Genomic DNA, 27,233 nt, shown 5'->3' with positions numbered 1-27,233 from the left:
TCGAGTTTCTCAAAGTGATCTAGACTGTAACTTTAAACACAACGAGCGAGGCTCCAAACAGATACGCATCGTGTATATGGCTCAGATGGTAGCAGATGGAGGCCAGTCAGTCTCTCTCTCTGCTCTCAGAGGGACAGCTAGGTGGTCTTTAATGTCAAGTGCCTTTGTCACTTAAGACAACTGTCACTCTCAGCCCGATGGTGAGAATATGAGAATCATATAGAGGATGGATGTATGGATGTCAGACAGAGCAGAGCAGAGCTGGAATCTGAGTAGAGCTTTTGTCATTATCACCATCATCATCATCATGGCCATCATCATCATCAACATCATCATGAACATCATTATCACCATCATCATCATGACCATCATCATCATGAATATCATTATCATGACCATCATCATCATCATCATTATCGTTGTTGTCATCATCACTTTCACCTCCACTGATTTCCAACAGCCGGAGATTATTTGATCTATGTGAAGCGTTATCTTTCATAGAGGGCCCAATGCCATCAGAAAACTTACAAGCATTAATTATAAATCCATTAAAAGAACAGATTCATCAGAAATGTAGTCGTTACCCGATGACATCCCATTATTTTATCCTCGATAGTAATCTGTATGCGAGTGCGGTAGCTGGTGTTTCCTTGTGCCTTATGGAAAGAGAGCACGAAGAACCATCTGTTTATGGCAGTTCAAGATGCAGGCTGAATTTTAATCAGGACTGTCAGTGTCTTATGTAATGGTAGCATGTGAACTCACTTCTCATAGCAATGGGCTCTGCCAGTGGGGTACCATGTTCCTCACACCATGTGTGTCAGTCTTACACAAACAGCCAGACATCAGATATCTGTCTGCAGCCTGGTAACATCATGAATACCGACAGAATATATCAAAGGTGTTTTATCTTTGTATTATGGCTTATGGACAGAATTAATATTATATCAGGGAAATGTGGTGGCTTGTATGGACCGTGTCTCATCCATGATGATAAATGGTGTGAAAAAATGAAATGGTAGATGTAATATTTAATGATATTGAAGTGAAATTCTCACAAAAGCTCAAACAGATGATGCTATCCTCACAATATTCATGTAGCACATTGCTTTTCTGATATCTGTGTGAGCATAATACTCACATTTGGGGATTGGTCAATGAAAGTTACATTTTGAAATGTGAAACCCCGAATACAGGAAGCTATTCGGAGACCAATTACTTTATATTTCAATAGGGCACATTTCTGGCTCCCCTCCAACAATGTCTCTGTATAATGAAGTCTGCCCTGAGCAATAGCAAGGTTATTTTGAATGTGAAAGATAAGACCTGCTCATTGTAAATTTGTTCAGGTTTTCTTTTGCACTAATGCTTTTCTCTCAAGGTGATGGCTGTTCTGTCTATTCCGAAGCTGTGTCTCTCTGTCTGGTAGGATCATCTTGAATGGAGGACCATGGGGACTTAGTCAGAAGCCATCAAGGTCAAGTCTTAATATCATTGTCGTGTTGAAGGACGAGTTCATTTGGAGTCATTATGGATTCATCACCTTTGAGTCACGTCTGTCAGTCAAAGTAATAAATAAGTCAGCCGATAGGTCAAATGCGAGACAGTGGTCCACAGTGGATTGTAACACATCATTTAAAGGTAGCGCCAGCTCTTCTGATCCCTCAGCATCCCCTCATAAAGAAATCAAAGAGTGGGAGTGTCATGTTTTGTCTTTGATCATCATGTCTTGTCCCTGTGCTTCCCTCTGCTGGTCTTATTAGGTTCTTTCGTCTTTTATGCACTCATTCTCCCTTCTGCTATCCCTCTCTCGCTCTGTCTCTTATCGTTCCGTTCCTGCTCCAGCTGTTTCTCATCTCCTAACGACCTCATTTACTCTTTCACACCTGTCCCTATTTTGCCCTCTGATTAGAGTCCCTATTTCTCCTCTGTTTTTCCGTTCTGTCCTTGTCGGATTCTTGTTTTGATGTTTGCTGTCTGTGTCCTTGTTCCGCCCTGTCGTGTTTTTGCTTCTTCAGATGCTGCGTGTGAGCGATGTGCCTATGTCAGCTACGGCTGTGCCTTCCTGAAGCGACCTGCAGTCTGTGGTCGTCTCCAGTCGTTCTCTCTAACTAGAAGAGGATTTCAGTTTCCTGTTTTGGATTTACCTTTGATATATCAGAAGAATCAATTGTTTGTTTGATACTGGAAATAAGACTCTGTTGCTATTACGTCGCTTTTGGGTCCTCATTCATCAGCATAACAGAAAATCCGACCAAGAATGGACCAGCGACTACGGATTCTGCAACACTGCCGTCGAGATCCAGGGAGCAATGCTCGGCAGACACGAGCAGGAATGTTGCTGCTCGTCATGCCGTTGAGACTCTGTCCGCAGGTCTCCGATCTCTCAGACAAGTTCAGAGTCTTCGTCTCGTGCCACGCATTCCTGGTCTTGCCGTCTCCGGAACCTAGGGTTAATAACCCAATGTTACTAGGAGGCAGCACTGAGTGTCGCTCCTTTCTCACCCAGTGTGATATTGTGTTCTCTCTCCAACAACAATCTCAAGAGAGAGAGAGCTCGGATCGCTTACGTCATATCACTCCTTACTGGTCGGGCTCGGGAGTGGGGCACAGCTATCTGGGAAGCAAGGGCTGAGTGTTCTAACGTTTATCAGAACTTTAAAGGGAGATGATACGGTTTTTGATCGTTCAGTTTTTGGGAAGGAGGCTTCCAGGGCCCTGGCTCCCTATGTCAAGGTGATCGATCCATAACGGATTACTCTATAGAGTTTCGCACTCTTGCTGCGATCCAGTGACTGGAACGAGCCGGCGTTGCTCGCTCGTTTTCTGGAGGGAATCCACGCTGAGGTTAAGGATGAGATTCTCTCCCGGGAGGTTTCCAGCATGGACTCTTTGATTGCACTCGCCATCCGCATAGAACGACGGGTAGATCTTCGTCACCGAGGCTCGTGGAAGAGAGTCGCGTTAACGGTGTTTCCCCTCTCCGATCTCGACCCATCTCCTCCACCGGCTCAGAGACTGAGCCCATGCAGCTGGGAGGTATTCGCATTCGACTAGGAGGGAACGGAGAATCACCAACCGCCTTTGCCTCTATTGCGGTTCTGCTGGACATTTGTCATGTCATGTCCAGTAAAAGCCAGAGCTCATCAGTAAGCGAGAGGGCTACTGGTGAGCGCTACTACTCAGGTCTCTCATCAAGATCCTGTACTACCTTGTCGGTCCATCTACGCTGGACGTTTCGGCTGCTTCTGCAGTGCCTTGATAGACTCTGGGGCTTGAGGGTTGTTTTATGGACGAAGCATGGGCTCGAAAACATGACATTCCTCTCAGACAGTAAGGGAAGCCCACGCCCATGTTCGCCTTAGATGGTAGTCTTCTCCCCAGTATAGATGTGAGACATACTCTTTAACCCTCACAGTATCTGGTAACCACAGTGAGACCATTTCCTTTTGATTTTTCGTTCACCTTTACACTGTTGTTTTGGGTCATCCCTGGCTAGTATGTCATAATCCTTCTATTAATTGGTCTATAATTCTATCCTATCCTGGAACGTTTCTTGTCATGTGAAGTGTTTAATGTCTGCTATCCCTCCTGTTCTTCTGTCCCCTCTACTCAGGAGGAACCGGTGATTTGACAGGAGTGCCGGAGGAATATCATGATCTGCGCACGTCTTCAGTCGGTCCAGAGCCAGCTCCCTTCCTCCTCACCGTCGTATGATTGTTGTGTATTGATCTCCTTCCGGGGACCACTCCCCTCGGGGTAGACTATACTCTCTGTCGGCTCCCGAACGTAAGGCTCTCGAGGATTATCTTTGTTTTCTCTTGACGCCGGTACCGTGGTGCCTTCTTCCTCTCCCGCGGAGCGGGGTTTTTTCTTTGTTAAGAAGAAGGAGTGCACTCTGCGCCCTGGGTGGATTATCGAGGGCTGAATGACATAACGGTTAAGAATCGTTCCGCTTCCCTTATGTCGTCAGCCTTCGAGATTTTGCAGGGAGCCAGGTTTTTACTAAGTTGGACCTTCGTAACGCTTACCATCTCGTACGCATCAGAGAGGGGGACGAGTGGAAAACGGCGTTTAACACTCCGTTAGGGCATTTTGAATACGGGTTTTGCCGTTCGGTCTCGCTAATGCTCCAGCTGTCTTTCAGGCATTAGTTAATGAGTACTGAGAGACATGCTGAACATTTTTGTTTTCGTTTACCTTGACGATATCCTGATTTTTTCACCGTACTCGAGATTCTAGTTCAGCACGTTCGACGTGTACTCGCGCGCCTTTTAGAGAATTGTCTCTAGTGAAGGCTGAGAAGTGCGCCTTTCATGTCTCCTCTGTCACATTTCTCGGTTCTGTTATTTCCGCTGAGGCATTCAGATGGATCCCGCTAAGGTCCAGGCTGTCAGCGATTGGCCCGTTCCTAAGTCACGTGTCGAGTTGCAGCGCTTTTGGTTCGCTAATTTCTATCGGCGTTCATTCGTATTTCGTCAAGTGGCTGCCCTCTCACAGCTCTGACTTCTGTCAAGACTGTGCTTTAAGTGGGCGGTTCCGCCCGGGAGCTTTTGATCTCCTCAAGAAGCGTTTTACATCCGCTCCTATCTTGTTACTCCTGACGTCACTAAACATTCATTGTTCGAGGTTGACGCTTCAGAGGTGGGCTGGGAGCCATTCTGTCTCAGCGCTTCCATTCTGACGATAAGGTCCATCCTTGCGTTACTTTTCTCATCGCCTGTCGCCATGGCGCGCAACTCTATGATGTGGTAACGGCGAACTGCTCGCCATCCGCTTAGCCATAGGCGAATGGCGACAGTGGTTGGAGGGGCGACCGTCCCTTTTGTCGTTTGGATGACCATAAGAACCTTGAGTACATCCGTTCTGCCAAACGACTTAATGCACTCAAGCTCGTTGGGCGTTGTTTTTCGCTCGTTTCGAGTTCGTGATTTCTATCGCCCGGGAAATAAGAACACCAAGCCTGATGCCTTATCCCGTCTCTTTAGTTCTTCTGTGTGTTTCTACCGACCCCGAGGGGATTCTCCTGAAGGGCGTGTTGTCGGGTTGACTGTCTGGGGAATTGAGAGACAGGTAAAGCAAGCAAGCTCACACTCACTGCGTCGCCGCGCGCGTTTCCTAGTAACCTTCTGTGTTCCTGTCTCTACTCGTCTGGCTGTTCTTCAGTGGGCTCACTCTGCCAGTTAGCTGGCCACCCGGCGTTCGGGGTACGCTTGCTTCTATTCGCCAGCGGTTTTGTGGCCGACTCAGAGGCGGACACGCGCCGTTTCGTGCTGCTTGTTCGGGACTGCGCGCAGACTAAGTCAGGTAACTCTCCTCCTGCCGGTCGTCTCAGACCGTTTCCTTCCTTTCGACCATGGTCTCACATCGCCTTAGACTTATTACCGGTCTGCCTTCGTGCGCGGGAAGACTGTGATTCTTACGGTTATCGATAGGTTCTCTAAGGCGGCACATTTCATTCCCCTCGCTAAGCTTCCTTCCGCTAAGGAGACGCACAAATCATCATTGAGAATGTGTTCAGAATTCATGGCCTCCCGTTAGACGCCGTTTCAGACAGAGGTCCGCAATTCACGTCACATGTTTGGAGGGGTTCTGTCGTTTGATTGGTGCTTCCGTCAGTCTCTCTTCCGGGTTTCATCCCCAGTCTAACGGTCAAGCAAAAGGGCCACAGTCGATTGGTCGCATATTACGCAGCCTTTTCGTTTCGAACCCTGCGTCTTGGGCAGAACAGCTCCCCTGGGCTGAGTACGCTCACAACTCGCTTCCTTCGTCTGCTACCGGGCTATCTCCGTTTCAGAGTAGTCTTGGTAAGCCTCCTCTGTTCTCGTCCAGCTCGCCGAGTCCAGCGTTCCTCCGCTCAGGCTTTTGTCCAACGTTGTGAGCGAACCTGGAGGAGGGTCAGGTCTGCACTTGTGCCGTTACAGGGCGCAGACGTGTGAGAGCCGCCAATAAAGCTAGGATTAAGAGTCCTAGGTATTGTCGCGGTCAGAGAGTGTGGCTTTCCACTCGTAACTTCCCTCTTACGACAGCTTCTCGCAAGTTGACTCCGCGGTTCATTGTGCGTTCCGTGTCTCTCAGGTCGTCAATCCTGTCGCTGTGCGACTGCTTCTTCCGCGACATCTTCGTCGCGTACCCTGTCTTCCATGTCTCCTGTGTCAAGCCTTTTTTTCGCGCCCCCGTTCGTCTCCCTCCCCCCCCCGTCTCGTCGAGGGCGCACCTATTTACAAGGTACGGAAGATCATGGACATGCGTTCTCGGGGACGTGGTCACCAGTACTTAGTGGATTGGGAGGGTTAACGGTCCTGAGGAGAGGAGTTGGTTCCATCTCGGGACGTGCTGGACGTTCGTTGATTGATGATTTCTCGTTGCGCGCAGGGTTCCTCTGAGGTCGCCGAGAGGCGCTCGGTGAGTGGGGGGTTACTGTCATGTTTTGTCTTTGATCATCATGTCTTGTCCCTGTGCTTCCCTCTGCTGGTCTTATTAGGTTCTTTCCCTTTTCTATCCCTCTCTCTCCCCTTCCTCTTTCCCTCTCTCGCTCTCTCTCTCTATCGTTCCGTTCTGCCCAGCTGTTCTCATTCTCCTAACGACCTCATTTACTCTTTCACACTGTCCCTATTTGCCCTCTGATTAGAGTCCCTATTTCTCCCTCTGTTTTCCGCTTCTGTCCTTGTCGGATTCTTGGTTGATGTTTGCTGTCCTGTGTCCTTGTTCCCCTGTCGTGTTTTTGCCTTCTTCAGATGCTGCGTGTGAGCAGGTGTCTAATGTCAGCTACGGCCTGTGCCTTCCTGAAGCGACCTGCAGTCTGTGGTCGCGTCTCCAGTCGTTCCTCTCTACTGACAAGAGATTTCAGTTTCCTGTTTTGGATTTACGTTTGATATATCCAGAAGAATCATTGTTTGTTTGATACTGGAATAAGACTCTGTTGCTATTACGTCGCTTTTGGGTCCTCATTCATCAGCATAACAGGGAGACGAAAGGGCAGAGCAACAAGATCAGCTGAAATCCCTCTAAGCTGCCTATGGATAAACCATGGGATCTTAAAGAACCCATCTCTATGGAATGGACCTTTAGTGTAGCACACTACAACACACAACAACAAATGTTTATACTTAGGCCAATTCAATAGACAAACTATCTGTGGGCTCACTCAGAAAGTTTGCACCGGTTTGGGTTTGCATCATATCCAACAACAATGACTGAGAGAAGAATAACTAGTTAGTGGAGTTGTTTTAACATGGTTAACTCCCATACAGCATAATGATTTTGAGTGAACCGCAATCAGTTATGTTTTACTGCAGTGGGCGAAATCAGGGTTCACAGAGTGATTCTTGGTAGTCTTAAAAAATCTACTTTGAAACAAAAGTATACACTCTCACACATGGTTATGGGCTTTAAAAAAAGAAGACCCTGTACCATGTCAGATATATAGTTAAAATGTATTCCATTTTGAGTTTGCATCCCAATATTACACTTTATATACACTACCGGTCAAAGGTTTTAGAACACCTACTCATTCAATGTTTTTCTTTATTTGTACTATTTCTACTTTGTAGAATAATAGTGGAAGACATCAAAAGTATGAAAAACACATATGGAATCATGTAGTAGCAAAACAGTGATAACAAAGCAAAATACATTTTATATTTCAGATTCTTCAAATAGCCCAAATCAAATCAAATCAAATTGTATTTGTCACATACACATGGTTAGCAGATGTTAATGCGAGTGTAGCGAAATGCTTGTGCTTCTAGTTCCGACAATGCAGTAATAACCAACGAGTAATCTAACCTAACAATTCCACAACTACTACTTACACACAAGTGTAAAGGGATAAAGAATATTACATAAAGATATATGAATGAGTGATGGTACGAAACGGCATAGGCAAGATGCAGTAGATGGTATCGAGTACAGAATATACATATGAGAATGAGTATGTAGGGTATGTAAACATAAAAGTGCATAGTTTAAAGTGGCTAGTGATACATGTATAACATAAAGTGGCAAGATGCAGTAGATGATATAGAGTACAGTATATACATATACATTATATTAAGTGGCATTGTTTAAAGTGGCTAGTGATACATTTTTGATCAATTTCCATTATTAAAGTGAGCTGGAGTTGAGTCAGTATGTTGGCAGCAGCCACCGATGTTAGTGGTGGCTGTTTAACAGTCTGATGGCCTTGAGATGAGAAGCTGTTTTTCAGTCTCTCAGTCCCTGCTTTGATGCACCTGTATGACCTCCCCTTCTGGATGATAACGGGGTGAACAGGCAGTGGCTCGGGTGGTTGTTGTCCTTGTAGATCTTTATGGCCTTCCTGTGACATCGGGGTGGTGTAGGTGTCCTGGAGGGCAGGTAGTTTGCCCCCAGTGATGCGTTGTGCAGACCTCACCACCCTCTGGAGAGCCTTACGGTTGTGGGCGGAGCAGTTGCCCGTACCAGGCGGTGATACAGCCCGACAGGATGCTCTCGATTGTGCATCTGTAGAAGTTTGTGAGTGCTTTTGTGACAAGCCGAATTTCTTCAGCATCCTGAGGTTGAAGAGGCGCTGCTGCCTTCTTCAACGCTGTCTGTGTGGGTGGCCAATTCAGTTTGTCCGTGATGTGTACGCCGAGGAACTTAAAACTTACTACCCTCTCCATACTGCCCGTCGATGTGAATAGGGGGGTGCTCCCTCTTGCTGTTTCTGAAGTCCACAATCATCTCCTTGTTTTGTTGACGTTGAGTGTGAGGTTATTTTCCTGACACCACACTCCCGAGGGCCCTCACCTCCTCCCTGTAGGCCGTCTCGTTGTTTTGGTGATCAAGCCTACCATGTAGTGTCGTCCGCAAACTTGATGATTGAGTTGGAGGTGTGCATGGCCACGCAGTCGTGGGTGAACAGGGAGTACAGGAGAGGGCTCAGAATGCACCCTTGTGGGGCCCAGTGTTGAGGATCAGCGGGGTGGAATGTTGTTACCTATCCTCGCCACCTGGGGGGCCCGTCAGGAAGTCCAGTACCCAGCTGCACAGGGCGGGGTCGAGACCCAGGGTCTCGAGCTTGATGACGAGTTTGGAGGGTACTATGGTGTTAAATGCTGAGCTGTAGTCGATGAACAGCATTCTCACATAGGTATTCCTCTTGTCCAGATGGGTTAGGCAGTGTGTAGTGTGGTTGCGATTGCGTCGTCTGTGGACCTATTGGGGCGGTTAGCAAATTGGAGTGGGTCTAGGGTGTCAGGTAGGGTGGAGGTGATATGGTCCTTGACTAGTCTCTCAAAGCACTTCATGATGACGGAAGTGAGTGCTACGGGGCGGTAGTCATTTAGCTCAGTTTACCTTAGCTTTCTTGGGAACAGGAACAATGGTGGTCCTCTTGAAGCATGTGGGAACACCAGACTGGGATAAGGTTGATTGAATATGTCCGTAAACACACCAGCCAGCTGGTCTGCGCATGCTCTGAGGACGCGACTGGGGATCCGTCTGGGCCTGCAGCCTTTCGAGGGTTAAACGTTTAAATGTTTTACTCACATCGGCTGCAGTGAAAGAGAGTCCGCAGGTTATGGTGAGCTGGGCGTGTCAGTGGCACTGTATTGTCCTCAAAGCGAGCAAAGAAGTTATTTAGTCTGTCTGGGAGCAAGACATCCTGGTCCGCGACGGGGCTGCCACATATCTCTTGTGTCTGAGGCGTTGAATTGCAACTCTACTTTGTCTCTATACTGACGCTTAGCTTGTTTGATTGCCTCGCGGAGGGAATAGCTACACTGTTTGTATTCGGTCATGTTTCCGGTCACCTTGCCCTGGTTAAAAGAAGTGGTTTGTGCTTTCAGTTTCGTGCGAATGCTGCCATCAATCCACGGTTTCTGGTTTGGGAATGTTTTAATGGTTGTTGTGGGTACGACATCGCCGATGCACTTTCTAATGAACTTGCTCACCGAATCAGCGTATTCGTCAATGTTGTTGTTGGACGCAATACGGAACATATCCCAATCCACGTGATCGAAGCAGTCTTGATGCGTGGAATGAGATTGTTCGGACCAGCGTTGACCAGACCTGAGCGCGGGAGCTTCTTGTTTTAGTTTCTGTCTGTAGGCTGGAAGCAACACAATGTCTTTCCTTCTTAATGTGTTTGAGCCAATCAGTTGTGTTGTGACAATGTAGGGGGGGTATACAGAAGATAGCCCTATTTGGTAAAAGACCACGTCCATATTATGGCAAGAACAGCTCAAATAAGCAAAGAGAAACGACCGTCCGAAGACTGCAATGACAGTCAGAAGATTAGCATTCCACCCATGAGGCCAAATAGGGCGCTTTTGGGAAAAGGCTACCCTTCATCTGCAATATATTGAATCGGAGCACAACACTCAAAACTTTTTTTAATTGACTAATCACATTTCCACTTAGCCAAAACCCAAAAAGCAGGTAAGTACTCTAAGTGAGAGTGCGAGAGAGAGAGGGAAAGAGAGAATCACATTATGTTTACCTATGATTCTAATGGCCTCCATAGCAAATATGAAGTTGTCAGCCGGTGAAAACAAGCAGGGTGTAAAGTCTTTAATGTCAGAAATGCCTTGTGCATTGTGATTGCATGCTCTCAGAGTTATTGAACCAGACTAAGTCTGATTAAAGTTAATTACTCCCCGATGTGCTATGGCCAAGCATGACATATTGCATGGCTATTTACATCCATATTTGCAGGCCACAGCGCTGAAGTGTGATTGAATGCCTGGGGGTCTGATGCCAAGAGGGATTTAAGGGAGGGCTAATGGGAAAGCTGTCCAACATGTTTTGATCGCCTAATTCTGAAGAGGTACTAAAAGGAACCCGCTGAGAAATATAGGCACCCCTGTCACGATACATCACCCATCTCTCTCTCACCTGAGATATTTATGACTCTCAATCTTAAATAGGGCTCCTTAATAATTTGTAATGTTCAAAACTGTGCACTCTCCTCAAACAATAGCATGATATTATTTTACTGTATTAGCTACTGTAAATTGGACAGTGCAGTTAGATTAACAAGAATTTAAGCTTTCTGCCAATATCAGAAATGTCTATGTCCTGGGAAATGTTCTTGTTACTTACAACCTCATGCTAATCGCATCAGCCTACGTTAGCTCAACTGTCCCGTAAGGGACCCACCAATCCTGAAGAAGTTTTAAAAGTACCTTTAGTGTGGTCAGACAGTCTCCCTCCCTAAATATCTACCACCTCAGTGGAAACAATCCCAATTATTCACTTAATTAGAATTCAGTCAAAACCCAATATCATAAATTTCAAGTTTGAAAAGCAACTAGCAATGTCTAATAAGAGACTCCAGAGTCCCGAAGAGATATGAGTAATACATTTCAATCAAATAGTTCAGTCCACAGAGCGAATAATGTGCAGATCAATATGTCTGCTTTGTGCAGCTCTATACTGTACAGTTTTGTTTCAGGAACATTCCAGGAACGTTGTTTGTCCTCATGGCTGAGAAAATAATGTTGTCTGTAACAATAGCCAGAAGGGACTGGCTTGCCAATAAAACCTGATGCTGACATCAGAAACCAAACAGGGACCCCACCAGCAGATCAGTCTGGATATGGAGCTAAAAAAGCAAGGATAGTTACGGAGCATGAAAGAGACTAGAGAGAGCTTGAACAGTCTTTTTGCATATTACATTACTAGCCTTAAGATTCAGAGCACTGCATGGATTAAAAAAAACTGCAACAACTGAGGGCCTAGCACTTTTCTTGTTGCTTGGCATGATCAGTGTTGTATAAATGACCCAGGGAAATAAACACTTTCCTCTGAAGTAGCTTACAAAAATGAATGACAATTTATCTTTAAACATGATGAGAAGAAAGATAGATGTCCCTCTTAGGGAACAAAAACTATGGGCTCCCAAGTGGTGCAGTGGTCTAAGGCACTGTCACGTTCCTGACCTATTTTCTGTTGTTTTGTATGTGTTAGTCGGTCAGGGCGTGAGTGTGGGTGGGCATTTCTATGTTTTGTGTTTCTATGTTTAGGTCTTGTAATCAGCCTTATATGGTTCTCAATCAGAGACAGGTGTTTGACGTTTTCCTCTGATTGAGAACCATATATAGGTTGGCTGTTCACACTGTTTGTTTGTGGGTGATTGTCTCCTGTGTCTTTCGTGTCAGTGTATGTGCACCACACGGGACTGTTTTGGCTGTTCGTTCGTTTGATGTAGTCTGTTCCTGTTCGTGAGTTCTGYGTGTAGTATGTAAGTTCCATGTTCAGGTCTGTCTACGTCGTGTTTGTTATTTTGTAATTTTCAAATGTTTTCGTGTTCATTTCRTATTTCAATAAATATCATTTATGTCATCATACCTCGCTGCGTGTTGGTCCGACCCATGCTCCTCCTCGTCCGAGGAGGAGGCAGATTTAGAACGCCGTTACAGGCACAGCATCTCAGTGCAAGAGGTGTCACTGCAGTCCCTGGTTAAAATCCAAGCTATATCACATCTGTCCGTGATTGGGAGTCCCATAGGGCGGTGCACAATTTGCCCAGGTTTGTAAATAAGAATTTGTTCTTAAGTGAATTGCCTAGTTAAATAATGGTTAAATTTAAAAAAACAACTGTGGTTCTAACAGATAGCCACAAACAATGCTGGTTTATTGTTCACAACACACACTAACGCACAACCACCACTCTGTCTTTGATCACAGGCAATTTGCTAACTATTGTGCAAACAATGACAATTTCACTGTACTAACACCTTGTAGAAGCAATAGTATCTCATGTTATATAGACACAAAATGTTACAAGCCTCATCAACTCAATAAATTCTCATGCTTATAATCTTACATCTGGTATGAATTGCCAATATCTACGTTACATTACAAAAGAGAAACAAACACACACACAGACAGATACAAACCAGCTTCCATGCACACACCCATACGTACACACATACATAAGTACAAAACACAGGAGCTGACAGCATTTAATGGAGGCCACAGAGGTAGCCTGGACTACAGTCATATGGGCAACTCTGTAGTCTGCTGAGGAGAAATTGGTGCCTCAATTTTATCAATTGTGTTATCACAATGAGAGAGGCAGCTTTTAGGCTGACAGGTTCCCCCTCCTAGGAACTGTCGGGGTGTTTGGCGTTCTCTCACTCTCTCGTTCCCTCACTCTGCTCTGCTCGCCCTTCTGAGGAAACGGAAGTGGCATTTTCCAGGCATCCAGACTGCATCCCATTAAAAGTAGGAATCACAACTCCACTGCCAGAAAACGAAATATTAATAGAGGGGGAAAAAATCCCCCTTGTAATGAAATCACTGTCATTAAAGATTTTGGAGAATGTCATTTTAATTGAGAATTAAATAAATAGAACTTAATAAAGCTGATACATTCGACCACTCAACGTTACCAGTCTCCAGTCTCTGAGATTTTTTTTTGTTCTACAGAAACTATTTTTTCACAGGGCTCTTATTGAAATACATGTTTCCCATCAAGGTTACACTAAACATATTAATTTTGGGATTTGATGAGGCCTGCATTCTAAATGCCGGACCTGCTTATTAATTAAACAGTGCACACAGCATGTTAATGGTGGCCATTCTGGGGCCTCCTGTGGAGTGGTTGCATCAGGCTGAGTTTTCTGAGTCATTAGCGGTGTACCACTGCAAAACGGGTCGGCCTCAGCGAACAGCAGGGTCAACAGGGAGCAGACAGAACATAGCTACTCTCAGCCAATAGGTGTGAATGTTAACTCCAGAGGTTTCCTTCATTTTCTTTAACTTATCTGCTCTCCTATTGGTTTATAGTGGTTTATAGAGGACTTTATGCGGTCCACAGATTGTGTGTGTTAATTTAAGTGGATTGATAAATAGCAGGCACTAGCACTTAGAAAATAATATAATATGTTTGCGTAGCGGCATCTTAATACATCCCGTTGTACCTAAAATACTATATTCCATGAATTTCTGAAATGCAGTAGCGGTGCCTGGGTAAAATCACTGGGAAAGCCAGAAAAAAAGCCATATTTCAACCTATGTGTTGTAATAATTTCATTGTCTGCTCTATAACCTGTTTGTTCATATGCCTTGTGACCATGATATACAGTTGAAGTCGGAAATGTACATACACTTTGGTTGGAGTCATTAAAACTTGTTTTTCAACCCATCCACAAATTTCTTGTTAACAACCTATCGTTTTGGCAAGTCGGTTAGGACATCTACTTTGTGCATGACACAAGTAATTTTTCCAACAATTGTTTAGTGTCACGGCTGTTGAAAGGAGAGGACCAAGGTGCAGCGTGGTGAGCGTACATGTTCTTTATTTAGACAAGACGCCGAACAAAACAATAAACACTACAAAACAAACCGTGAAGCTAAAGGCTATGTGCCCTAAACAAAGTCAACTTCCCACAAACACAGGTGGAATAAAGAGCTACCTAAGTATGGTTCTCAATCAGAGACAACGATAGACAGCTGTCTCTGATTGAGAACCACACCTGACCAAACACAAAGAAATAGAAAACATAGAAATAAAGAAACTAGAATGCCCACCCTAGTCACACCCTGGCCTAACCAAAATAGAGAAAAAAGCCTCTCTATGGCCAGGGCGTGACATACAGACAGATTATTTCACTTATAATTCACTGTATCACAATTCCAGTGGGTCAGAAGTTTACATACACTAAGTTGACTGTGCGCCTGAAGGTTGACCAGATGCCTGACGGTAACACGTTCATCTGTAAAAACAATAGTGCGAAAGTATAAACACCATGGGGCCACGCAGCCGTCATAACGCTCAGGAAGGAGACGCTTTCTGTCTCCTAGAGATGAATGTACTTTGGTGCAAAATGTGCAAATCAATCCCAGAACACCAGCAAAGGACCTTGTGAAAATGCTGGAGTAAACAGGTACAAAAGTATCTATATCCACAGCAAAACAGGTCCTATATCGACATAACCTGAAAAGCCGCTCAGCAAGGAAGAAGCCACTGCTCCAAAACCGTCATAAAAAAGCCAGACTACGGTTCGCAACTGCACATGGAGTCAAAGATCGTACTTTTTGGAGAAATGTCCTCTGGTCTGATGAAACTAAAATATAACTGTTTGGTCATAATGTCCATTGTTATGTTTGGAGGAAAAAGGGGGTGGCTTGCAAACTGAATAGCACCATCCCAACCGTGAAGCATGGGGGTGGCAGCATCATGTTGTGGGGGTGCTTTGCTGCAGGAGGGACTGGTGCACTTCACAAAACAGATGGCATCATGAAGAGGAAAAATTATGTGAATATATTGATGCAACATCTCAAGACATCAGTCAGGAAGTTAAAGCTTGGTCGCAAATGGCTCTTCCAAATGGACAATGACCCCAAGCATACTTCCAAAGTTGTGGCAAAATGGCTTAAGGACAACAAAGTCAAGGTATTGGAGTGGCCATCACAAAGCCCTGACTTCAAACCTATAGAAAATGTGTGCGCAGAACTGAAAAAGCAGGTGCGAGCAAAGAGGCCTACAAACCTGACTCAGTTACACCAGCTCYGTCAGGAGGAATGGGCCAAACTTCACCCAACTTATTGTAGGAAGCTTGTAGAAGGCTTCCCGAAACGTTTGACCCAAGTTAAAAAATTGAAAGGCAATGCTACCAAACACTAATTGAGTGTATGTAAACTTCTGACCCACTGGGAATGTGATGAAAGAAATAAAAGCTGAAATAAATCATTCTCTCTACTATTATTCTGACATTTCACATTCTTAAAATCAAGAGGTGATCCTAACTGACCTAAGACAGGGCATTTTTACAAGGATTAAATGTTAGGAATTATGTAAAACTACGTTTAAATGTATTTGGCTAAGGTGTATGTAAACATCTGACTTCAACTCTTGGCCTAAAGGCCAAGACAATGAGAAGACACAGTGTAACAGACATTTAGATGACCTTCAGGATGGTCAAGCAAGTACATTTTCGGACAAATAAATAACTATTGATTTACCTCAAGTCGCAAAGAAAACAGGAGCTGCCTCCACTATTCCAGCACCATTTCAACTTCAACATTTCAACATCATTAAATCACCTCTGCTTAGTCTAATACAGTGACAACTATTTAGTCCAATCAACATAAGCTAAATATGATGTGGCTGTCCGTAGTTCTGATTTCTGTGTGTGCGTGAGTTCGTAAAAGTAGAAAAATATGTTGACGCACCCTATTTGTAAAGAAACGCCATTACCATCCTCCTCTCTTTCATGTTGACGAAATCTATCACTCTGTCATACAATATATGCTTCTAGACTACCTGGATAAAATGCTTCCTTGCTAGCCTAACTTTAATTCATTGGCAACGTCAGCTAGCTAACATTAGTCTTCTACATCTAGCTACATATTGAACTTCCATCCTCTCAGGCCAGGGGCACAACGATGTATGAATTAAGGGTTGGATCAGAATTGCAGTTATAATCATTGGCCAGTACAGAGAATGAAGTAAAACCATGGCTAAGTTAGGAAAAGGACAACTTCAGCTAGCTAGCTAGCTAGCCACCAGAGGACAACAACACAATGAGATGCAAAAATTCAAATGGTTTCTGTCAATGATATATGCTCTCAATGCGATTTGATAGGACACTTGACACTTTATTTTGGTGTGCCAGGACCATTCACAGTTGAGCTCGCTCAGTTTAGCTCAACGCTGATTGGCTAATTTGTTATACTTTTTTTATCAAGGGAGGCCAAATGCTCGCTGGCTTCCTTTGCATTCAATGATATGGGTGGCAACAATCTCATACTTGTTTGGACCAGACAGAATCAGATAGATGGCCTACACGTACAGAGACAGAGGGGTGCTGTTTTGCTCGCTCTGATGCATTCTACGGTGAGATTCATTCAGATTCTTGCAAATTGAAGGAAAATTATGAAACACAGAGATACGAAAGATAAATCATTTTATATTTTTCAAAAGAAGTATTGGTAAATTTTTGGGGGAAGCCTGGCTTTCCTTGGAATCCATGAATACACACATCTGGTGAAATGATAAAGAGTAACACTGTGAATGAAATGGCATGTGCTTTGTCATGGCCATCACTTTCAGAGTACTTGTTTGCAGTAGATCTACTGTGTGTGGGTTTGTGGGGTGTGTGTGTTGGTAATGAGGCCAAGTTGAAATGGAGTGGTCTGGTCTGAGTTTACATTGAGTGATGTGCTGTTTGTGACTGTCGGCTCTTATGGCAGACCAGCAGTGGATACTACTGGAAGATCAGCTCTCATCCCCTCTGCTCTGAGATATTGCAATGACCTCTGCAGTCCGCTGCCCCAGATTACCTCGACATCTGCTGTGAAGCTTTCAAAAAGCTAATTAATCCCTGCTGACCCAAAGTTTGGCCCAGTCTGGTCCAAAAGCATCTCCACTTCTCAGGGTAAAAGCCCACCATAGGTCAGACTGCATGCCTCTCTCCCTTGTGTCTCTCTGTGTCTCCATTTCTAGTAGTTTGTGAATTTTTTTGTAGACACAACTCTGAAAAACTCAAATGTGTCAAATTTCTGTGAACTGATGGGAAAAGTTGCCTGGAACTTTAGATTGGCATGCTGTTGATACCTGACCTGGAGTCAACACTACAGTCTGTTTAGCATAGAAGACGTCATGCAGTTTCCTCCAAATTAGTCGGAGAGTGGTTCTATCAATGATTCATCTGCATGGCTGTTCCGATTCACTCCATTGGAAGCTCACAACTCCCTTTTCACATTAGCGGCTATGATTTTCCTCTGCTTTGTCTCGTGGCCTATTCCAGCCCATTGAGTATTGCAAACAGTTCACACCATGAGGCAAAATTAATATTCATGAATAATATTATGCAGGAGAAGAAAATAAATAAATTAATAAATAAACAACCGCTAGCTACATTTGGCAATGTCACCCCCAAAAAGTACTAAGGGCCCCGGCGCAGCTTGAATTTTCTTCTATAATATTTGTAATTGTTACATTCAGGAAAATAGCAACCAATGATATTCCCACAATCCTTAAGGGAAACAAATACTTCCCCACAGTACTATATTTACCGCAGGGTTCAGAAAACTTGAAGATATTTGCTAAATTATTGTTCTGGTTACCGGCAGGCGAGGAGTGCCTTGGGCAAAATTAGTTTGATCAAATATTCGTTTGTGAGGGATTACGCGGGGACCGGAAAACCCTCTCCGTTTGTCATTCCACACAGAAAGGAGTGTTCAGACAGTCTACCCTGGGAAATCATCGAGATGTTGTCTACCAGTGAAGGCTGTTGACGGGAGGACGGCTCATCATAATGTCTGTAATGGAAACCATGTGTTTGATGTATTTGATACCATTCCACTAATTCTGCTACAGCCATTACCATGAGCCCGTCCTCCCCAATTAAGGTGCCACCAACCTCCTGTGGCGTCTACATGCAAGATGCACCTTTTGAAGTGGGCTGTTCTTCAGGCAAACACATCAACTATTCCACTTCTGAGACCTCCCTTCACTCCTACTAGATTCTAGCTCCATTTTGTGCCATAAATAATGAATTAAATGGATGAATCAGATTCAACAGCTTGCCTATTGTTACTCATTTTAGGCTGAAAATCATAATTTCATTTCTGGGGTATTTTTGGTCAGTGAAAGGGAGTCCAGATTATTATCTGACAAGCGATGGATTGGCCTCTTATATTCTTGACGTGGGTTTGACTGAAATTTGGGAAGATGAGAAAAAGTGCACTTTGAAATGAAAGTAGTACAACAATCTGGTGTAGAAATACAAATATAGTCGTTGTAGCCTTCAACAAATAATGTGCTATTGAATATTTTCAAGGTCCTCACTCTCACCAGCTCATATCACATGCACAAGTCAGAATAAATCATGGAATAAAGTCTCAAATTCGACCTGGTCTGTTCCCCAGTGTTATAAACTCACACTAAGCTGTGGTACAGTCGAGTACAGTACGGTAGCGTAGGCTGTGTTTATATTATCCTAGCGAGGGCGTGTCCATTAAAAAATTGCCAACATGTTCTCTTTTCTCATCTGCACCAGCGCTGCTAAGCCCCAAATGATCCTGTGCCTCCTGGGTACACATCACAGAAAGGGCGACCTCTCTGCTTCCAATCTCCCTCATGACCTTCCACCTCCCTCCTGATTCTCTAACCCCTCCATTTCCCCGGGCTCCAGGCCTCCTGTCCTCCTTCGCCCTCCCTTACTTGGCCATAGCGTTAGGGGTCCCCAGCTTCATATCTCTCCATCTCCCTCCAGCCTGGTCCACCACTCGCTTCATCAACACATCCTAGGCTGAACTCCTGTGGACTCTGTCAGACTCTACATTTGGCCCTCTCAGTTGGATGGGGTGAGGTGAGGTAACAAAGCTTTGACCATGCATGTTTTCTTTTTAATCCCTTTAAATGGCAAATGAGCAGAGCTGCCTATCCAGAGAGAGAGCAGCTTGAGCAGGGAAAGTTGTTGAATAGAGCCCTGATTCTGTCCAAGGAGTCCTACCCCAAGCCCTGCTCCTCTCTTCCTCCGCTGTTGTACTGTTTGCTGCTTTTATTGTTGTGCTGATTTGCAATAAATATGTGGGGGGTTAATGTATCGTAAAAACATATTTTATTAATCGTTTCTCATAATCCTTGATCTGATTTTATGGATGAACAGGTTAATTTACATTACATTACAAATGAGGAAGGATTTCTCCCCTCAAACAAGAGATAATCTAATAACAATAAATGTAGCATGGTGAGTTCACCAGACACATCATGGCGGTGCGTTCACCAGACACATCATGGCGGTCATTGGAGTAAAAACTACAAATTGTCAGTGGTGGAAAAAGTACCAAATTGTCAAACTTGAGTAAAAGTAAAGATACCTTAATAGAAAATGACTCATGTAAAAGTGAGTCACCCAGTAAAATATTACTTGAGTAAAAGTCTAAAAGTATTTGGTTTTAAATATACTTAAAGATGCCCTATGTAGAAATCGCTCTGCCATTTCCTGGTTTCAAAAATTCTATTAATATGCATAATTTCAGTTTATGAGCCAAAACAAGCAGTCATCGTGAAAATAATCATTGCACCATCTAAACCGCTGTAAAATATATTTATCCATAATCAAAAATATTGTATATTCAGCTGTTTGAAACTGGTGTACAAAACCTAAACTAAAAGATGCAAAAACAAAACTTCAGAATGGGAAGCATAGAAATAGCACACATAGATCATATCTACCACTTCTTAGCCTTGCTTTCAACTGAAATGAAATACCTATAACTAACATTTCTATGTGAATTTGGTTGGGTCGCTTAAAAATTTGGAAGTTGTAGCTTTAAGTATCAAAAGTAAATGTATTTGCTAAAATATACTTAAGTATAAAAAAAAAAGTATAAATAATTTCACATTCCTTGTATTAAGCAAACCAGACAGTATGATATATACAGTGGGGAGAACAAGTATTTGATACACTGCCGATTTTGCAGGTTTTCCTACTTATAAAGCATGTAGAGGTCTGTAATTTTTTATCATAGGTACACTTCAACTGTGAGGACGGGAATCTAAAACAAAATCCAGAAAATCACATTGTATGATTTTTAAGTAATTAATTTGCATTTTATACATCAGAAAAGCAGAACTTAATATTTGGTACAGAAACCTTTGTTTGCAATTACAAGATCATACAATCCTGGTTTCTTGACAAGGTTTGCACACACTGCAGCAGGGATTTTGGCCCACTCCTCCATACAGACCTTCTCCAGATCCTTCAGGTTTCGGGGCTGTCGCTGGGAAATACGGACTTTCAGCTCCCTCCAAAGATGTTCTATTGGGTTCAGGTCTGGAGACTGGCTAGGCCACTCCAGGACCTTGAGATGCTTCTTACGGAGCCACTCCTTAGTTGCCCGGTGCTGTGGTTTCGGGTCGTTGTCATGCTGGAAGACCCAGCCACGACCCATCTTCAATGCTCTTACTGAGGGAAGGAGGTTGTTGGCCAAGATCTCGCGATACATGGCCCCATCCATCCTCCCCTCAAAACGGTGCAGTCGTCCTGTCCCCTTTGCAGAAAAGCATCCCCAAAGAATGATGTTTCCACCTCCATGCTTCACGGTTGGGATGGTGTTCTTGGGGTTGTACTCATCCTTCTTCTTCCTCCAAACACGGCGAGTGGAGTTTAGACCAAAAAGCTCTATTTTTGTCCATCAGACCACATGACCTTCTCCCATTCCTCCTCTGGATCATCCAGATGGTCATTGGCAAACTTCAAACGGGCCTGGACATGCGCTGGCTTGAGCAGGGGGACCTTGCGTGTGCTGCAGGATTTTAATCCATGACGGCGTAGTGTGTTACTAATGGTTTTCTTTGAGACTGTGGTCCCAGCTCTCTTTCAGGTCATTGACCAGGTCCTGCCGTGTAGTTCTGGGCTGATCCCTCACCTTCCTCATGATCATTGATGCCCCACGGTGAGATCTTGCATGGAGCCCCAGACCGAGGGTGATTGACCGTCATCTTGAACTTCTTCCATTTTCTAATAATTGCACCAACAGTTGTTACCTTCTCACCAAGCTGCTTGCCTATTGTCCTGTAGCCCATCCCAGCCTTGTGCAGGTCTACAATTTTATCCCTGATGTCCTTACACAGCTCGCTGGTCTTGGCCATTGTGGAGAGGTTGGAGTCTGTTTGATTGAGTGTGTGGACAGGTGTCTTTATACAAGTAACGAGTTCAAACAGGTGCAGTTAATACAGGTAATGAGTGGAGAACAGGAGGGCTTCTTAAAGAAAAACTAACAGGTCTGTGTGAGCCGGAATTCTTACTGGTTGGTAGGTGATCAAATACTTATGTCATGCAATAAAATGCAAATTAATTACTTAAAAATCATACAATGTGATTTTCTGGATTTTTGTTTTAGATTCTGTCTCTCACAGTTGAAGTGTACCTATGATAAAAATTACAGACCTCTACATGATTTGTAAGTAGGAAAACCTGAAAAATCTGTATATATATTATTTTATTAACGGATAGCCAGGGGCACACTCCAACACTCAGACATAATTTACAGATGAAGCATTTGTGTTTAGTGAGTCCGCCAGATCAGAGGCAGTAGGGATGACCAGGGATGTTCTATTAATAAGTGTGTGAATTGGACCATTTTCCTGTCCTGCTAAGCATTTGAAATGTAATAAGTGCTTGTGCGTGTCAGGGAAAATGTATGAAGTAAAAAGTACATTATTTTCTTTAGGAATGTAGTGGAGTAAAAGTAAAAGTAGTCAAAAATATAAATAGTAAAGTACAGACACCTCAAAAAATTACTCCCTAAGTAGTACCTTAAAGTATTTTTTACTTAAGTACTTTACACCGCTGCAAATTGTTTGTGTCATTTGAATGCTTTACATAGCGGGGAACATAACAGTATTAGTTACACCTTATCTGAATGCATGCTCAACTTCAGGATCAAGAAATTAGGAGTAAATCTTCATTGCCATTATTTAAAGCTTGCATGACAGAACTAGCCCGTCAATGTCTTTCTCGTAATGATGAGATTCAGTAATTTAGGATAATCATTATTATCCTGAATGACTGAATGTACTGAATGATAAAGAGGAAGGGATGATAACCTACCTCATTCATCTCAGTAACACACAAAAGTACATGTGTGCATGGTCACACTTTTAACGCAAAATGGCTCATTCAATATGCTAATGGTGATGATGGTGGAAACTAAGATACTTTTTATGCATCATGTATAATTATATAAGGTCCTTTTGTTCAATAGAATAATAATCATGTAAAATTCACAAATTAAAACAGAGAAATAACAGAAAAGTTTGCAGTGCGTCGGCTGAGTTATAGAAAGTCACATTATGGAAAGTCACATTTCAACCAACCTTCACAGATTTGCCAAATTATTATCACTCCTACAAACCTCTCAAAAAACAAATCCACATGAGATTCCATCAGTTAGTTTGAGACGTGACAGGTGGATTACAACATAGATTATCCCCTCCTCACAGATTGCCTGGTTCCCGCAGGTCATCTTTATGATGGTGTGGTGTCACGACACACAACAAGGGTAATGTCCCTGACCCTGCTTGTACACTGCACGGTCTGCTGCACAAATAGAGCAGTGCGCACCTCTTAGAAGGCACCAGGCATCCAAGTGTGTAATGATGCCAGGAGCTTGCTGCACTTTACAACCAAACCTTACCCTCACAATGGAGATTAATTGATATTGATGTGTTAAATCAGATATGGTGCCTTTATAAATCCCACTCTGGGTCAGGCTCTTACTGGAGGGGCCCAGTATGTTCAATACGTATTGAACTCTTATCAGAGCAGGGCTAATTAAAGGCTATTTCCATGTGGGGTTTTCCTTCCTCATTTTGTGACCACACATGGTGCATAAAATGCATGTGATAGGATTACTGGTGGTGTGCATGCTTGTTGTACAAAAAGGTCAATGTACTGTATTATGTGAGGACGGAGTGTTGATGTTAATGGAAACAGACAGTAGCAGTGCATGGGTGAAACAATAGCTTTTAACTTGCTATATGGATATGCCAACAAAATAAAGGCCTTTTCATTTTCTTATACTGTATTTGTTTATTTTAGCTTATTTGTTTATTTTGCAGAGGCAGCAGCTATTCTTCCTGGGGTCCACAAAAAAACACAAAACATGACAAGTAACAAAACACTGGTACACTCACAGACAAGGACAGTCACACAAATATAAACACAACCATATAAAATATATAATAAGAATAATAATATACAAACAATACAACTAAATTAAGAATGTGTGTGTTAGAGTGTGTCCACTCACAGTCCATGAGATGTTGTTTAATCTTTTTTTAAAGGTAATTTTGCTGTTTGCTTGAGTAATTTGAGATGGAAGGGAATTCCATGCGATTATGGCTCTGTATAATACTGTCATGACGTTGGCCTAGGGGTAGGTTTATGACAGTCATAAATACCTCTTTCCCCCCTTTTCCCTCTCCCTACTATAACTGATGTGACATAAGAAAACCCCTTGGTTAACATAGAGATTCTGGGAACATCAGAAGTGGGGGGAAATGAACTATATTCTGGTAATCCGACCAACTGAACATATGCGGTGGTACTTAAGGTATATTATGTCAGTTCGGTTGCCCTCTGACACATTCTCACCAATGATAGAATGACATAAACTCTACTGTGGAAAGTCTAAACGTCAGAGGTATCGGATTCACATGGAATTGTTGTTTAATTCAAATGTTTGAATATGAAATTATTTGTGAAGAGATTAAATGTAATTTTAGCTTCCAAATGAGAGATTTGGATTTTCATAAATTTGGGCTTCTGCTCAACTAGGGGCCCGCCCCTGTGAAGAGACATGGGTTATAAACTGTTCAGACACACCCCTCTCCTTCCACTATAAAAGCCATTGACAAAAATATAACTTCCTGTTCCGGGTACATTTAGGATGACGATCCGATGTCAGAATGGTTCAGATAATAACTACAGAACTAAGCCAACATCAGCATGGACTTTGGTTGTAAATGGTATGAACTTTGAACTCGTATTCACTACAGAAGTGATACCTCCTAGCCGTTGAGTTAGCAACAGCTGCTACAAACGTAGGTTAGGAAGGACAGTCAGAGTATCCCGTCTACTACACATGACGTTACTCCAACGTATCCAGTGACCACCAGAGACATTCTTCAAAGGACAGAGGACTCGGGTTGGCGATACGGTCTTCCATCTACCACCAACCTACTGAAGCGCAGCTCAGAGTAAATATTTATTGCATTTTCCTTTTTCAAATGGGCGGTAATTTAGAATGCATAAGATACTGTATTTACGATAGCACAGCTCGCCTATGTTCCAGTCTCCCGCTCTTTCACTAAAATCCCGCCCCTTTTCTTTGTGTAACAAGCTGTCATATCTATTCCGCCCGCTAGGGACGTTTTCCTTTATGATGGCAATTTGTGATCAAGTTATGATTTAATTGTTTATGTGTGATTCTGTGTGATTAGTTAGGTATTTAGTAAATAAATAATTAAACCCAATTTTGTATTGCTGATTCAACTTGTTAGCCAGGATTCTTGCAGATAACCAAGGATTTACCACTTTCAGATGAGACTGAATAAAATGACGATTAATGTGACTGCTATGGATGTAAAATATTACTAAATCTTTAAGAGTTTATTCGGAAGATAACAGCTCTATAAATATTATTTTGTGGTGTCCCTCTCTAGTTAATTATATTTACATGATTAGTTCAATCAGGTAATATTAATTACGGAGAAATTATTTTATAGAATAGCATGTCATAGCAATTAATCTGGCATAGCCAAAGACACGACAATACTGTACATTGCCTTCAATTCGTTTTGGACTTGGGCACTGTGAAGAGATCCCCGGTGGAATGTCTTGTGAGGTATGTATGGGTGTCTGAGCTAAATGTTATTTGATTATGCAGACAATCTGGAACATTCATTACAGTAACATTTCTCATATAAACTAGAAGAGAAGCAATTCATCTCCCATCAACCCTCAACCAGGAAAAACTGGCATCCATGCTGTTGATGTTAGTTCTCTATGTGCATTTAAGGGCAAGGTGTGCTGCTCTGTTTTGAGCCAGCTGCAGCTTTACTAGGTCTTTCTCTGCTGCACCTCCGGACAGTAATCAAGATGGGACAAGACCAGAGCCTGAACAACTAGTACAGATGATAAGAGTTTAGCTTCCTCAACATGCTGAATGGTCACACCCTTTATACACAACTCCAGTTTTGATTGAAGTCTTAGAGACTGTTTTGAACCAAAACAATTGCTTTGAATTTTATATGTATTTAAGACCAGTTTAGTATTAATCACCCATTCTGATACTGACTGTAACTCCTTATTTAGAATTTAAGTGAACTCACTGGCTTTGGATGCTGACATGTAGAGTGTGAATCATCCACATACATGTACATAGTCATTCTAGTTGTGTGTAAGACCAGTGGCAAATCATTTGGAAAAACAGAGAAGAGTAACAGCCGAAGGCAACTGCCCTGAGGGACACGGCACTGTACATTTACAATTGCCAGGTCGCAGTTGTAAATGAGAACTTGGTCTCAACTGGCCTACCTGGTTAAATAAAGGTTAAATAAATAAAAAATATATATGTTATGTTAGAGAAGCTTCCTTTGAGTAACACTCTCTGGGTCCTATTTGATAAATAACTATTCAAATATGTGATGTAAAGCAGAATCAGGTGAGTTCTTCAATAACAATTTATGATCAATAACATCACTGAAATCAAGCAATACCACTCCAACTATCATCTTATTAGCAGGTTCTTCTAACCAATCATATGTCATCTGAGTCAGTGCAGTATAAGCGCCCTTCTCTATGTGCATGCTGAAAGTCAATAGCTAACTTGTTCTCTGAAAAATAGCATTGTATTTGGTCAAACACAATTCTCTCAATCAGTTTACTAAGAACAGGCAGCAACCTGATTGGGCAGCTGTGGGAACCAGTAAAGGGTGATTTACTATTTTTAGGCAGTGGAATTACTGTAGCTTCCTTCCACGTCTGAGGGCACACACTCCTTTAGGCTTTCGCATAAGATAAAGAAAATATTGATGGCAATACAGTCTGCTACTATTCTCAATAGTTTCCCATCAAGGTTGTATACAGTGCATTCGGAAAGTATTCAGACCCCTTGACCTTCTCCACATTTTGTTAAGTTAGACTTATTTTGAAATGGATTAAATTGTTTTTTTCCCTCATCAATCTACACACAATACCCCAAAATGACAAAGCATTTAAAAAAAATAATAACGGAAATATCACATTTACATACGTACAGTTAAAGTCGGAAGTTTACATACACTTAGGTTGGAGTCATTTATACTCATTTTTCAACCACTCCACAAATTTCTTGTTAACAAACTATAGTTTTGRCAAGTCGGTTAGGACATCTACTTTGTGCATGACACAAATAATTTTTCCAACACTTGTTTACAGACAGATTATTTCACTTATCATTCACTGTATCACAATTCCAGTGCGTCAGAAGTATACATACACTAAGTTGACTGTGCCTTTAAACAGCTTGGAAAATTCCAGAAATAGATGTCATGGCTTTAGAAGCTTCTGATAGGCTAATTGACATAATTTGAGTCAATTGAAGGTGTACCTGTGGATGTATTTCAAGGCCTACCTTCAAACTCAGTGCCTCTTTGCTTGACATCATGGGAAAATCAAAAGAGATCAGCCAAAACCTCAGAACATTTATTTGACCTCCACAAGTCTGGTTCATCCTTGGGAGCAATTTCCAAATGCCTGAAG

This window comes from Salvelinus sp. IW2-2015, linkage group LG16 (genome assembly GCF_002910315.2).
Source record: "Salvelinus sp. IW2-2015 linkage group LG16, ASM291031v2, whole genome shotgun sequence".
Lineage (NCBI taxonomy): Eukaryota > Metazoa > Chordata > Actinopteri > Salmoniformes > Salmonidae > Salvelinus > Salvelinus sp. IW2-2015.
Note: the sequence above shows the minus strand (reverse complement) of the source record.